Raw genomic sequence first — 6792 nt, forward strand, 5'->3', positions numbered from 1 at the left:
TCAAGAAACAACCAAATAAATAAAAAAAAGACAAACGTTGTTGCAGGGAACGTTCAATCCTATTTAATTAGAATCTGTTTTAGAGACTTAATGAGCCCGCCCGCTTAGCTCAATAGGGAGAGCGCAGATCTAAGGATCGCGAGACTGTGAGTTCGATCCCCGGGCGGGGCGTATGTTCTCCGTGACGATTTGATAAAATACAGTGTGTCTGACATCATTCGTCCTCCACCTCTGATCCATGTGGAGAAAATGGCAGTTACTTGCTGAGAGAACAGGTTTGTACTGGTACAGAATCCAGGAACACTCGTTAGGGTAACTACCCAACGTTATATAACTGAAATACTGTTGTAAAACAGCATTAAACCCAAAACAAACAAACAAAAGAGACTTAATGACTGCTGCCCACTATAAAGTACCTTACAAAATAAATTTTACTCCTCAAACATTCATATATCGGTAGCCGATTAAAAGTAACTCCCTAAAAATAACAGTATATTTCAAGGTCATATCATGAGTATATTATAGCAATGTCTAATACTGATAATTCATTCATTTATATGATTAACTGAAGTCGGCAATGCTGATCTAGAAGAAAGAACAAATTAAATATCAAGACGATGAAATAGCGCATGATAAAAAACGCAAACCCACCTAATTTAGAAATGCGATGTTGTTACATCAACCTGATACCAATTACAGAGAAAACACTTTTAGAAAATCAATTATAGCGATGGAAAATATGAAGAATGATTGTGTTATCATTAAATGCCAACAGGTCTACAGGATATTGTAGTATTGATGAAATGCATTGCGCCGAATAAGGCAACACGTTTTGAAGTTATATTTTCGGATTAAAAGAGCATTGAAATATTGGTGATAACTGAAATTCATGTTTTTTGTGTACAAATAACAGAACTGCTTCTCTCGTATCGCTTTATATCGGTACAGAGTCTTTACGACTCCGAATAAGTGAGCTATTTTATGTCGGGTTACAGTTGTTAAACCATTACCGATTTTACTCGAAATAGTATACATTGGCGTAAATAACAAAAAGAAAGCATTTCCGTCAAATTAATTTGAAAACTGGCCTGCAGATTCAGAGGATAGCATTTCAAAGTTTTCTTTCAATCTATAAAAGGAAAACTAGCTCTTTGCCCCGCAGCCATGTTAATTAGCAAATTATAGTGGCTTAAACAACTTAGTAGTGGGTCATCCAAGAAGCGTTTCTGTGAAATTACTTTAAAATATGTTAAATGGTCAAGGTGGAGAACGTATTTCAAGATGTTTTTTTTTTCCTCATTTCAGCTAAGGTGGCCATGTTCTTTTTACAAATCGGAATAACTTGAATAGTCTTACTAAAGGGCCACCAAAGAAACCTCTGTGGAAAATCTTTTCAGAATCAAGTAAGGCGTTTCTGACAAGATGATTCTTAAAGTTTTCATAAAATGCATGTAAGAAAGAGTGACGTCGACATCTGTTGGCTATGTTTTGGACGAATATCTTATTTTGAATAATCTTTGTAGTGAGTCGCACAAGAAATGTTTGAGTGAATTTATTTTAGTTCGGACAAAAATTGCTGATATGAAGCATTTTTTTCTACTAGCCACTTGATATGAAGGCGTGAACACGTCATCGTGATAGACGGTCACCCAAGAATAATTTGTGTGCAACGAGACTGAAATTGAACCAGCTAGTGGTTAAGCAGGAAATGGTATTTGAAGATTTTTTTATATATGCTCCATTGTACAAAACAATTTGAGTAACTTTAGAATAGGATCATCCAATCAATGTTCATTGTCTGGGGCTATTGGTATAGCCGTAGTCATTTAACAATATACAATAGCTGTCTAGTACATTAGAGTATCTAATCCTGATCATCATTAAATGATTAATGAAGCGGTGTCACTGAATACTGATTAATGTTGTAAAACAAACTTTGTTTCTGTAAATATTTCTACTATACCTCGGAAACTGCCATGATTCAGACAATTTGTCATCAATGTAACACATTTATATAATTGATATGTAGCATTACAGAGACTAAATCATCCGTATTTCTACATATAGAAATACTGTTCAAACTGAAAAATTAAACATCACACCACAGTAACAGCATATATATGAAATTTTCTTTGTCACTTTTACTGAATTTTACAGGTTATATAATGTTATATAATCTAGTATCGATAGAGAATGCCGCGGACTATTTATTTTTTAACTGAAATCAGAATAATTATGATATTCAGATAGTTTAGATCTTTAAATTTCATTAAACATATTTTTAAAACTTCAATGCACAAACATTTGTGACTCTGGAATACGCCAAAATACCCATAATGCTTTAAAGAATTGATCTCCAAAATCATTTTAAGCTTTCGGTAATAATGCCAACACACTTTGTATTCGCTTCAGGTTAAAGACAATCGTTAAGCTGTTAGTTCATTGGAATTCTAACTTGAAATTTCCATACATTTAATGTTAACTTAGATTGTCTTCGAGATTCTAAATATCTTTTAAGAATGTATCAAGAAACAACCAAACAAATAAAAAAGACAAATGCTGTTGCAGGGAACGTTCAATCCTATTTAATTAGAATCAGTTTTAGAGACTTAATGAGCCCGCCCGCTTTGCTCAATATGGAGAGCGCAGATCTACGGATCGCGAGACTGTGAGTTCGATCCCCGGGCGGAGCGTATGTTTTCCCTGACGATAAGATAAAAGACATTGTGTCTGACATCATTCGTCCTCCACCTCTGGTCCATGTGTGGAAGTTGGCAGTTACTTGCGGATAGAATAGGTTTATACTGGTACAAAATCCAGGAACACTAGTAAGGTTAACTACCCGCCGTTATAACTGAAATACTGTTGAAAAACGGCGTTAAACCCAAAACAAACAAAAGACATGATTTTTGACTGTTGCCCTTCCATAACGTACCTTTCAAAATAAATTTTACTCCTCAAGCATTCATATATCGGTAGTCACTATAAGCAGTGTATCAAAGTGTAAAAGATATATTATAAAAGTAAGATATATTGTTTCAAATTCACCAACCCGTAATGTAACAAAATATCCCTACTGATTAACAGAATATTTTTAAGGCCGATTAAAAGTAACTCCTTAAACATAACAGTATATTTCAAATTCATATAGCATATTATAGCAATGTCTTATACTGATAATCAAAACAATCATATAATTAATTGAAGCCGGCAAATCTGATCTAGTAGAAAGAACACATTAAATAACAAAACAAAGAAATAGCGCATGATAAAAACGCAAACCCACCTAATTTAGAAACTGCGATGTTGTTACGTCAAGTTGATATCCACAAAAGAGAAAATACGTTTAGAAAATTAATTATAGCGATGGAAAAAATGAAGAATGATTAGGTTGTCATTGAATGCCAACATGTCTACAGGATATTGTAGTATTGATGAAATGCATAACGCCGACTATGGCAACACGTTTTTGAAGTTATATTTTCGGATTTAGAGAGCATTGAAATGTTGCTAATAGAAAGTTATGTTTTTGTGTAGAATAATATTTCGACTCCCAGTAAGTAGGCTATTTTATATCTGGTTAAAATTGTTAAAACTACAAATTTTACTCAAAATATTATTCATTCGCGTAATTAACAAAAGGAAGTCACAACACTGTATGCATACCTACATTTCTGTCAAATTGGCCTGCAGATTCAGAGGATAGCGTTTCAAAGTTGTCTATCAATCCATATAAGGTAAATTACTCCTTCCCCCGCAGTCATGTTCATGAGCAACTTATAATGGGTTAAACAACTTAGTAGTGGGTCATCAAAGAAACGTTTCAGTGAACTTATTTTATAATATGTTAGGTAGTCGAGGTGGAAAAGGTATTTGAAGGTTTCAAATGGCTGAGGTGGCCATGTTCTTTTACAAATCGGAATAACTTGAATATTCTTACTAAAGGTTCACCAAAGAAACCTCCCTGGAAAATCTATCAGAATCAAGCAACCGCCTCGATAGCCTAGTGGTTGAGTGCGGGAGGTCGTGTGTTCGATCCCTTGTCATACCGAAGACGTGTAAAAAATTACCAGTAGCTCCCTTGCTTGGCGCTCAGCATTGAAGTGAAACTGGCCTTTTCTCTCTTACCCTCGTGGCGATGGATTCCATCAGGAATGAGGTGTCGAGAGAGATTAATATAAGTTTTACAACTGCCTTCACAATTGACCTAAAATAAACAAGCAAATTCGAGGAATTGGTATCCCCCACCGAAAGGGTTTGTGGTGAGGAATGGCAAAAACATATGTCCTGCAAATGTTAAGGATGTTACTAAGAAGCAAATGATTTCAGAAGTTAAAATCAATTTAACAGAAAATGATTGTCGTTTTTTGCTTTTTTGTTTTTTTTGTTGTTTGTTGTTTTTTTTTTTTGTTTTTTTTTTTTTTTTTGGGGGGGGGGGGGGGGGGGGGGAGAGGTGCAGCGGGGATGACCGGATGAGGTATAAAACATCACATGTTGATTATAAATATTGATGGAAAATTAAAAATAAAAAAAAATGGGGTGGGGGACGCATGATCGGGGTGGTTGGCATGACTCAGCGGGGTGGAGGAGTGAGATGGGAGAACAGTACAACTTTGCATGTAGATAAATATTCATGGAAGGGTTGAAAGAAAATTAAAAGGAATGAAAAAAAAATTGGGGGGAGGGGGTGTGACCAAGGCAAGGTGATGACCAGGTGTGGGTTCACAACTTCACATGTTTATAATAAATGTTCATGGAAAAAATGAAAGAAGTTTAATGAAATTCTACCAATTGGTTGGTTTGTTATGTAAAAATCTGTAGATTTTAAACAATTAAAGGGCAATAACACTTAAGGAAAAATGACCAACTAAAAAAATGACAGGCATCATCGAAGTATGTTGGTCCATATTTATTTCAAGTTTCATGAAATTCTACCGGCTTGTTACTGAGAAATGGCTGCAGACGTGGATTTTTCATTAAATCAAGGGCAATAACTCTAAGGGAAATTGACCAATCACAAAATTTTGACGGGCATCATTGCAGTATGTAGGTGCATGTTTATTTCAAGTTTTATGAAATTCTACCTGCTTGTTACTGAGAAATGGCTGCGGACGGCCATTTTTGGGCATTTTTCATTAAATCAAGGGCAATAACCCTAAGGGAAACTGACTAATCCAAAAAATCTTGACGGGCATCATCGCAGTATGTTGTTTCATGTTTATTTCAAGTTTCATGAAATTCTACCTGCTAGTTACTGAGAAATGGATGCGGACGGACATTTTTCATTAAATCAAGGGCAATAACTCTAAGGGAAATTGACCAATCCAAAAATAACTTGACGGGCATCATCGCAGTATGTTGGTTCATGTTTATTTCAACAAGTTTCACGAAATTCTACCGGCTAGTTACTGAGAAATGGCTGCGGACAGACGCACGTACGCACGGACTGACGGACGGAAAATGCCGCTTCAATACCCTCCTCCCGATTTCATCGGCGGGGGATAATTATGTATCAACTAAGATGAGTCTTAAAGTTTTCATAAAATGCATGTAAGAAAGAGTGACGTCGACATCTGATGGCTATGTTTTCGACGAATATCTTATTTTAAAAATCTTTTAAGAGAGTCGCGCAAGAAATGTTTGAGTTAATTTATTCTAATTGGGATAAAAATTGCTGATATGATGCATTTCTTCTACTAGCTACTTGATATGAATAGGATTCACTATCGTGATAGACGGTCACCCAAGAATAATTTGTGTGCAACGTGACTGAAATTGAGCCAGCTAGTGGTTAAGCTGGAAGTGGTATTTGAAGACTTTTTCTATGTCGGCTCCATTATACAAAAATAATTGAGGAACTTTAGAACGGCATCATCCAATCAATGTTCATTGTCTGAGGCTAATGATATAGCAGTACTCAATGATCAATATACAATATCTGTCTAGTACATTTCAGCATCTAATCCAGATCGGTGTCATTGAATACACACCACAGAAGCAGTATATATAAGAAATTTTCTATTTCACTTTTACTGAATTTTACAAGTTCTGAATGTTATGTTATATCATCTAGAATGGATAGGGTATACCGCGTTGTATTTTATATAATTGTAACTGAAATCGATAATAATGAAATTTAGATATTTTAAAGCTTTGAATTTTATTGCACTTCTTTCAAAACTACAGTGCAAACATTGTTGCTTGGGAGTAAGCAAAATGTCCATAACGCTTTAAAGAATTGGTCTCTGAAATCCTTTTAAGCTTTCGGTGATAATGCCAACACACTTTGTATTCCTTTGAGGTTAAAGACACTCGATAAGCTGCCAGTTTATTGAAATTCTAATTGGAAATTTCCATTTCCGAAGTGTGATAGACTATCTACTGATTTACATAATGTTTTAATGTCGATTAAAAGTAACTTCGTAAACATAACAATATATTTCAAAGTCACATTGTATATAATAGCAATGTCTAATACTGATAAACCATACATTTATATGATTTACTAAAGTCGGCAAAGCTGATCTAGAAGAAAGAACAGTCAAACTAAATATCAAACCGATGAGACAGCGCATGATAAAAACATGAACCCACCTAATTTAGAAACTGCGATGTTGTTACATCAAGATAATATCCACAACAGAGGGAACACTTTTAGAAAATCAATTTATACTGATGGAAAAAACGAAGAATGATTAGGTTATCATTAAATGCCAACGGTCTACAGGATATTGCAGCATTGATGAAATGCATTGCGCCGAATAAGGCAACACGTGACGTTTGTGAAGTTAT

Source organism: Mercenaria mercenaria, chromosome 7 (genome assembly GCF_021730395.1).
Source record: "Mercenaria mercenaria strain notata chromosome 7, MADL_Memer_1, whole genome shotgun sequence".
NCBI lineage: Eukaryota > Metazoa > Mollusca > Bivalvia > Venerida > Veneridae > Mercenaria > Mercenaria mercenaria.